The sequence below is a fragment of the Rissa tridactyla genome, chromosome 4 (genome assembly GCF_028500815.1).
Source record: "Rissa tridactyla isolate bRisTri1 chromosome 4, bRisTri1.patW.cur.20221130, whole genome shotgun sequence".
NCBI lineage: Eukaryota > Metazoa > Chordata > Aves > Charadriiformes > Laridae > Rissa > Rissa tridactyla.
Genome location: NC_071469.1, coordinates 84,642,151 through 84,651,693, shown reverse-complemented (window position 1 = coordinate 84,651,693; position 9,543 = coordinate 84,642,151). Strand labels below are relative to the sequence as shown.

At 41.7% G+C, this 9,543-nt stretch overlaps 1 protein-coding gene across 1 annotated transcript in view; it reads left to right on the top strand.

Annotated features, from left to right (window-relative positions):
- Window positions 1-457: 457 nt before the first annotated feature.
- CDH5 (cadherin 5) overlaps window positions 458-9,543 on the top strand; it is a 30,017-nt gene continuing 20,931 nt past the window's right edge. The window contains exon 1 of the mRNA XM_054200236.1: window positions 458-667. The gene's annotated coding sequence lies outside the window, so the exon portion shown is untranslated. The remainder of the gene's footprint in view (window positions 668-9,543) is intronic.

The following is a 9,543-nucleotide window of genomic DNA, read 5'->3' as shown; positions in this document are numbered from 1 at the left end:
TTACTTCTGGGATCATGATTTTACCTGTGAAAAACACTGTTAAATTTCATTTTTACATCCAGCACTGACAGAGCTTTACAGGAAGGAACCTGGTCTTATTCATATGAGGGCTCTGGCTTTTTTGCTTGCAGGTATAAAAATCCTTATAGATAGGACATCTCCAAACCGCTTTGAAAAATCCCGTTTGTGCAAAATGGGCATAGTCTGTGCTGATCAAATATCAGACACTATTTAAAGTACCTTTCAGATGCTTGCTAACTCCTAAAACTCTTTATAAAGCAATACTAAATAACATACCAACTTTTGTCTTTCTCTCTGAGCCAATTTCCTTTTATTCAGCTCCCTCATTAGAGTCAGCAACAAATAAGTAGGTATAGCAATAATAAGGCTAAGTTTATCTTATTTCCTCCCCTCCCTTTTCTCACTGTATTACTAAGACTTGGAACAATAACAGGATGCCGGGATGCAGGATGGGAAAAGGCTGACTCCCAGCTGGAAAGCCTTGGAGACTGGAGAGCTGAACACTCCCAGTATTGCTTAACGAAAAGAGAAGTGGATTTTTCTATTAGATCTTCATTTTCTGTACGCTGCTTCACATTTTGGGATACTGTTGATTTTAGTTTGCCTGATTTGGGAACAAACTGAAGCTCCACCCACTCCAACTCAGGTAAGGGATAAACAGCACTTGCTGCCCTTCGGCTACAAAGTTCATTTCAAAGGTTTTTTACCTCCACTAAAAATCTCTTCTAATGTCTTAAATAATTTAAGAAATACCAGTAGACAGGCCATGAATTTTATGCAAATCCACAGAATCCTTTGGGCCTAACACTGATGGCACCTAAACCAAAGTAAGTGTAGACAACAGCAGAGCCGTTTTCAATTGACACTGGAAGAGGAAAATCCCTGGCTTTCTTGGGCTATAGCACAATATTCCCAGGTTGTTTAAAAGAAGAGACGTTTTCTGCTTTTTTGTAGTTCTGTTTTGTAATATTTAAATTATGTTGCCGATGCTCATTCCTAATGGAAAAGGGACAGAAATTATATTGCCAGTTGCACCTGTTAACCCTTTCAGGAAGGATTTCCCTCGCGGTGAGGACGGTGCCAGGCTTCGCTCTGTTCTGAGCAACAGGCGTACACTCTGCTGTGACTTGGTGTAATTATGTTTGATCAAAGTGGGGGCTGACTTGGTATCTGTCTTTAAGGTACTATGGCTTTATTGTGACCAAGGCCAAGAGGAGGTGAAAGCCAGCCTGTATACTAGCCAGCTCTGGTGTGTCTCCTGCTAAGAGATTTGTTTAAGGCTTCGAGGGGAGTTTACATTGGTGACTTGGTCTCCTAAATCTCAAGTTTAAAGTAGCCCAGGTACTTTAGCACCGTAACGCTGGACTGCCAGGTTTTACAGCCCGTGTTCTAAAAGACCCACTCTTCTTACTTTAAAAGTTTCTTAATCTTAGTGGTCCACATAGAACCACTTTTTCTGACAAGGTATTTTATGAGCAGTGGCTGATACAAAAAGTTGGTTGAAAAGGCTTTTATCTTATCCTAAAGATAGTGTAGCAAGTGCCTGAGCTAACAAGTTTGCTGTACAGCTTGCAGAGACAAAGCATTTATGCATAAGAGATGAACTGATACTGCTTTTTCTGTAAGAACTCTATTCTGCAATAGTGGGACTGTCAGTGTGCACAGTACCTTACTGCGCCGGTTGTCACGCTGTAATAAAGATAAAGGAAGGAAAGAAATGCAGGGAAAAAAAGATACGGAAGAAGATGAATTTCTGTGAGAAAATCTGTTCCACTCTTAGCTACCGAAAACATTGAAAGTTGGTTGCTACTGCAGTTAACAAAGGTATAGTTAATCAATGTGTCTCTGCCTCCACTGATTATAAATCATTATATCAGCATTTGTAAAAGCATACAGTATTATAGATGTTCATGTAAGAAAAAATATTAGACAAAAGCAAGGATACTCCTGTACAAAATTTACAAAGATTTACAAAAGCTTCTCATCTTAGGTTAATTTGTGCCTTATAACAACAACCAACATACCAGAAACAAATCACAGAAATGCTGATTTGCAATTTATCTGCAGTATCTCCAGGAGTTGCTTTTTATCCTTAAATACAGTGTGATGAGCAGGAGAAAAGGACACAGGATTTAGCACAGGAAAGCCTTAGAGTAGTCCAGTATAACATAGAGAAGAACGTGAAGTTACAAACAATAAAACAAAGGAATTTGAAAGCGAAAGATAAACTCAATTAACAAATCATTCCTGCTTTGTCCATAAACCTGACCTTTATTTTTCGGAGCGCTAGAGCTGCACTGCATTGCAACAAGAAGTATTTGCCAAAGCTTTCCTCTTCAACATAAGATCATAAAACTGTTTTTTAAACATCTTAAAACAAATGCTAACACTGAAGTTATGCCATGAAATAGCTACGCGTCACTCTGCAGCCTGCAGAGAGCCAGATGCAGGGCTCAATGCCGCTTCTCTGGCAGAGAAAGTTCCACCCAAAGAGTTAAAGGTTTGCTGCCAGGTTTGCTGCACATCCTGCCTCTGCGGAGCGAAACACAACTGAAAACAGGATACAGGTAAAAACCACTGGGGATGGCTCAGAAGCTCCTCTGATTCATAGCACTTAGGAACAAAGGATTTCACCATGCATCCATAAATCAACTACTTCAATTAATATTTCAAATTAAAAATATAAAAACTTTTTTTAAAATTCTTTTTTCTTGTCAGGGTATATGTCTACAGAACTACAGGCTAGCAAATACTGTACATTTTCTAAAAAAGCAGAGGTTGACAGAATAGAGGTAATTGATTATTTCTAGCAGCTGAGCCTTCTGTAAGGAATCTTCACGGTTATTTTTGTCACACGTTCAGAATTACGGTTTTTGCTCAGGTTCTAGAAGTTTAATTCAGAGGTACAAACGTTAGTGCCAACAAGACAATAAGAGGTTCTCCGACTTTGTGAGAAATTTGTTGGCCATGAAAATATTTTGGTGTATTTTTTTAAAAACAAATGTCTTTGTTATCCTTGTGGGTTTACAAATCAAAATCCCTCGAAGTTTAGCCCTGACATGACTGGTTTCCCTTCTACCCTATAACCAGAGAGTGATTATTTCTGTAAGCTGGAGATTTGCTGGGACAGAGGGATTCCCGGCTCACAATCACTAAGGTAAAACAATTCCCCACACACACCTTTGAAGAGTGATAGGAATTTGCACTAGAACAGACCCGAGCAAATCCAGAGCTGGATACCAGTTGGGTCCATGATGAGTTTGCTTGATCCGTCTGTGGACTTCAGCCCAGCACCTACTCCATGGGAAGGGCCTATGCAGGTGTATTTCCACTGCAAACACAGAGAGCAGACAACACACTGGGGCCACAGCCATCATCAGGAGCCACCATTTTTGCTGCCAAGAAACTGGCAGGCATCCTGCACCAGGGCCTGTCCTCCGCCCAAGGACACAGCCACTGCAAACCCAGGGATGCCACCAACAGGACTAATACTGGGAATGATGATGTGCAAAAGGAATGCACATCACTCACCAGTGTACGTGCCACGTGCCTCCTAAATTCTGCAATGAGTCTGTACTTGAAATATAAAAAAAAATAAGAAAACATTGTGAAGAACCTGTTTACAGTTCTTCAGTGCAAGAATACAAATTAGTCCTTTCATTCAATGAGAACTTGAGTTTCGCTCATCTTCATCTGAATTTCAAATCTGTCAATAAGCACGGAATATTTTAAGTAAGTTCTCTCCGTAACATACTTCTGAGATGGATGTTATCTGTGGCACGAGTCTATTTTGTACACATGCTGCTATACATGTCTGTTGGGCAGGCAGTGAGCAGATCTGGGACCCAGCCCTCCTAGGTGCTAATTAAAGCCTACGGACGTTCACAGGACCTGGAAGAGTTCAGGAGTTCCGTGTTTTCCAGGGCTGGGCAAAGACAGAGAAAGGGCAGAGGGGAAACTTACCCATCCACTGAAGGTGCTCACACTGCCTACGCTTCAGTTTGGGGACTCTGAGCATATCCAAGTAAAGACTTACCATCAGTAAACCAGAAAGAGTCAAGCAGGGGCATGGACACTCTGGTAGACTTTTCTCCAGACAAGTATTTGTGTGTGAGACAGACAGCAAAACTGCCTTACAAAAGATTAGGAGCTGCATGTGGCAGTGTTATCAAGTATCATCCATGAAAGAGTCCAAAACTTAGAGTGAAAAATGACTGATATTTTAGAGAAAGGACAAGCATGGTTACCTGGGACACAGTACAGAAATTGTAGGGGCACTTTCCCAAAAGAACAGTGGAGAGGAAGAGTATTCTCCTGCCCTAACATTGCTATCTGAAATGCAAGGAGTTACAGAGCACCACAATACTTAGGGGCAGACCGAAAGCAGCAATGTTTTAAATTCTTCATTTTTCAAAATGCAAAGAGGTCAGTTTTATTGTCCCAGTCTAGTTGTCATCAAAACTCTCATGTACCTGTGGGATTTCACCATCATCCCTTGCCAAAACCTTAGGAGAAAGACTCCCCTGTTTCTATTACACATTCTTTTAAAAAGCCTATTCTGAGTCTCCACAAATTAGCAGTGGCCCATCTGGCTCTGCCCCCCCTGAAGCCAGCCCTTTCTCTGCATCCCCCTCTCTCCCCAAGCCCACCACCAACATCTGGAATGGTCCTCCTGGCACCTGGCAAGGTTCACAGGGCACAAGGCGGGTTATCTGCAGCGCACACAGGCCCTTGTCCTTACTGTGTATGACAGCGTAAAGGGAAATTCCACTTCCACAGCACATCTGGAGGATACAGTTGAATTCCTTCTCCTGCCTTTGTCCACATTTCTAAGGAGTGCTTTGGTAGGATCAGTCTTCCTTTTCCCCTTCCTTTTATGATGCTATCTGCTATGAATTTGTGTTCTGGAAATCCTCTAGGAGTGCAAAGTCTACCTCGCAACAAGGAGACTTGAGGAGACCAAGGGCCTAATGCAGCTTTCAAGCAAATGATAGGAAATCCTGCCATTGATGGGAATTGTTCCTGCGACAGGTTCAGCTTCATGGGCAGAACCTCCTCTGGCACAGAGTTTTAGCTTAGCTTCTCCATTCGTTTTGTGGGGTGCTCCCTCCCTCTGCCTCCAGTCCTAGACCTGAATTTCAGAGGAGATTTGCATTCTCTTACTGGCTTTTATTGTCATTATCTTTCAGATATATATGGTCTGCCTACAAGAGAACCAGTTTACTCATGCTAGGGTTAGGCCAACCAATCAATACTACTAATAAGGTATCAGGCTTTTCACCACCTAATCTATGAACCCAAACATACAATGAAATAGTATTATTGTCTATTTGCTCAGTCCTGTTAATGTTAGGGGGTTTCAGGCTGTCCTTAAAGCATAAACAAATATTGCTACACCACAGACATTTTAGCATCATCCCAATTACCAATGCACTCCACCTCAAACATGTATCCAGCACAGAAATTAAGGAGCGAGGGCAAAAAGCAGACAGCACGAAAAGCAGGAATGTTTTTTGTAATGGGTTCATTTTACAAAGACAATAATGTGAACTTGACAGTGACAAAGCCATTGCAGAGCTCTATCATCTGTAGCACCGTTTAACAAACACATTTCCTTTGTACACTAGATTTGCCAGCAGCAGCCTTGGTAAGAGTTTAGGATTAGAATAGATACTGAATCCTCGAGTAATTGCACTCGGAGATGGCTTAAGTTTCAAACAGGAAGAAAGGGGCACATTTCTCTTTGGAATATATTGCGTCATTTTCCTGCTGTGAAATGGCGAGCTGTATTACCTGCCTTATAAGGATTAATCTTCGGCTTCTTTAAATGAAGAGAAAGGCTTTATTCGCACAAGAAAGGGGGTTTCAGTGGTCATGATTAAAATATGAGCTGTAGGAGAAATAAAAGTTCCACTGACACAGCCACTAACTAAGGAGAAAAAAGAATTCCCATCTCAGCTTCAGCAGTATCTCCAGCTGTGTTTCGGATGCAGGCAGCAGCCCCGGGAGCGCAGCACTGCTGTGAATAGGAACTTCCCAACAGTTGGGGTACTTTAAAGCCGTCGGCCCCCGGGGGGACGCAGGCTGTTCCCCACACCGAGCCCCAGCAGGGCACCAGCCTAGATCCTGGCTTGAGAAGACCCACGAGCAGAAATGTCAGCCAGCCAAAAGTCCCCAGCTCTCACTTTTCTCACTTTCACAAAGACTTCTTACCACGTGTAAACAGAAGCCTAGCCTGCCTTGAACCAGGGTGACTCCTGCAGTCACGTCTGGCCCAGTGAACCAGCACTTGCCATGGCTGCAACCAGTTTGATGAAGCAAGCTCTCCTTGGGCGCCCCTTCCCTCACTGCCTCCGGACTGGGGCTGTAGAATTCATCAGACTAATGACCTGCTTAAGCCAGCGCATAGATAACGGAGCAAAACACAACACAACGCTGTGTTAAATCACAATCACTTGGAAACAAACCCATGCAGAAAAAAAGTCTAGCTCTAAAAAATTTCACCAAACTTACAGCAGCTTTCCTCATCTTTTGAAGCTTCCCTATGTCTGAGGGAATTTTCAAGTCCTCCAGCTTCCCTTTATCAGCACTGTAAACTGGAAATACGCTTCCTTAGTTTTATTTTGATTTAGAAGATGAGATTTTCCTGACAAGAGCGAAGCTGTAGGTAAAAATACTGAAAGGCTCATTGTAAATTCCTAGGAGCGGTAATAATATCATTTGTATCATCTCACAACACATGGCGATTATAACAATGGAAATGTTCCAGGAAAAGACTGTAACTATAGGGGTGGGCAGAAAAGGTCCTAAAGTTAATTAAGCCTGGTCTGGAAGTCTAGTTGAATAAGGGCAGGAAATAGAGAAGAATGAACTGACATTTGTACTAGACATTTAAAAAAAGGGAGAAAAATACTGAATGCTAATTACCAAACAAAATATATCCAGACACACCCTGTTTTTTTAGCCTCCTGCCCAGCCAGAAAACAAGAGATTTATGTACATGCTTTCTTTATCTGCCACAAAATTAAGTTTCAGAGGAAATACTAATGCATTCAGTTACCCAGAAGAATAACCTGGACAAAGGACACAGAACACACAGCCAGCTAAACATGGTTTCTCTGCTTCAGATTACTGTTAGCGCAATAAATATCAATTACTGTGACCGGTGCCTGATGCTTGTGTTCGAGACAGATACTTTTACTCTTGAGCTTTTGTTGAAGGAAAATGTCAAAAAAAAAATCTTATCTGCTGTAAACACAGCTACGTTGTACTTAAAAAAAAAAAAAAATCATATTTATTGCATGCAGTTCCTCAAAGGATAGGGGCTTTTCCTTAATCAAAGCTCCTCAGTCAGAGATCCATGCTAGGAAGCATCTCTGATATTAAGGCTTTATCTGGAAACAAGGAGGAAGTGGAAAAAGCTCTATAATACATTATTCTCATAGCGTACCATATTTTGTTTCAGCTTGGCCAAACTCTTAAACATTCAGTGACAGCTTCGGCTAATCTCTGTGTACAGCAGAGCTAACCAGGGGGCAGCAGCAAAACAGATCAATTCTGAAATGTGCACACAATTTATTGTAGGAAACAAAGCTTCTGCTTAGAGACATTTAAGAAACCTTTTTAGTGATCGCAAACGCCTCCATTACACTCAAACTATTCCACTTCAGCACTGGGATGAGCCAAAGAATTTTTGGAGGATTTCCCTTGTCCTCTTTTCACCCAAATCCCCGCTCCCCAAAAATCAAACACTGAGTGTGGGAGGCACTGGGTTGAGGGAGATGCCTGCACCTCTGTCTCTCCTGCCGGAGCCACCACAGTTTGAGCCAAGCAAAAGGAAATTGGCTCAAAGCAAGCGAGAAAGGCGCATAAACACACCACTGAGGCTGACAGAGCCTCAATCATTCGTCAGAGTCAGTGAGAGCCTTCCCAGGAACACGTACCCCTGACTGCAACATCATCCCTCAAACTACTTTTCGGATATAAGGCAGAGAAGAAGTTCTTTGCCTGTCTGTAACACTAGCACTTCATCACTATTTTCAGCATCTGCCCTTATCAATAATTAATCTCTATGGGAGATATTTTCTTCTTAGCTTTATATGTTGGACAAAGAATTCATAGGGAAAATCTTTGCGGTTCCAAACTATGCATGCAGGATTTAGCCCACCCGTCTTATTAGCTTGTTTCAGAACAGAAGGGCTGGATATAATGCAAAGTTAACCCCCCAAAACAGCTCAGATTTCAACAGCATTTGGCAACTGTCATCAAAAGACGTGTAGCCAAGAACAAATTTTTTGTCGTTTAATTGTTAGTTTCACTCCTGCAACATCTGCAAAGCAAATAAATCGTATTAGTCATAGGTCCTATGAGCTTACTGATTTTAAAAATTGGAATGCTCTAAATCAACAGAGCACAGAATCCATATGATGAGGTGATAATATTCTGTACCAACACCCAAACTCTGCTTATGGCTTTGAGCATACTCACTAAACACTGGAATATTCCTGCTCCTTAGGAGTCACTCAGCCCTCATCCACGTGCTCCCAAAGCTCCAAAGCTGGAAAGAGCTATAGGAGAGTAGCTTGTGACCTTAAACTCAATGCTGTCCATGCTGGCAGCAACTAAGAGAAAGCCAAAATCTTCTCTTTATGAGAATATATTTATTTGTTATGGAACAGCGTCATAAGTTGGCTTAATAATTTAATCACAAACGAAATTCAAAATAGTTTAGTGGCTAGGTTTACACTGGGCACTGTGCTTACACACATTTTATCCCTTATTATATTTTGTACTAACATATTTATGTGTAAAGTAAAAGGCTTTATTCGTGGAAAGACTGGACAATACGACTTGCTGCTTCTTTAAAGCACTCTAATTCATTTTGGAGTCACTTCAGGGAAGGTTTCTGTAGTAAAGCATTATATGACTACAGTAGCATGGCCAGAGTAAGAACCCTTAAGCAGCACCAGAACAGATCCGTTTCAGTGCTTCATGTACTGTATCTCTTCAGTTTCAAATTGGTTACCATCAGCTCTCAAATATCTCTACAGCCTCTGTGATAACAAATAACATTGTCGTGAAAAATGAGTGAAGACACTGATTCTGCACCTGGCACAACACACAATCTGCATGCTGAGAGTGCAAAATGAGGACGATTCTTAAAGCTCACCTAATGATTCCATGGGGCTCTGAGAGACCCTCATAGCCATTTCTCTCCTGGGCAAGGCAGAAGGCCAGCAGTTTTATGAAGACCCGTGGATTACTTGCTAGACATATCAGGATGCTCAAACGAAAGGAAAACAGTCAGCCATTAAGACACCAATTACACTGCATAATTGATCCAATGAGAAGAAACTAGTCAGTGCTCTCACCGCGCCTTTTAATGATTGCCAAGTATTGTTTCACCTTCATCACATACATCATCCTTGCCACTGCAAACAACCCTCACGTAAACAGCCCACTGTCATTTCAACAGCAGCAGCTGATTCAAGAATTATTAATTTATCTAGTCCAAAAATAATG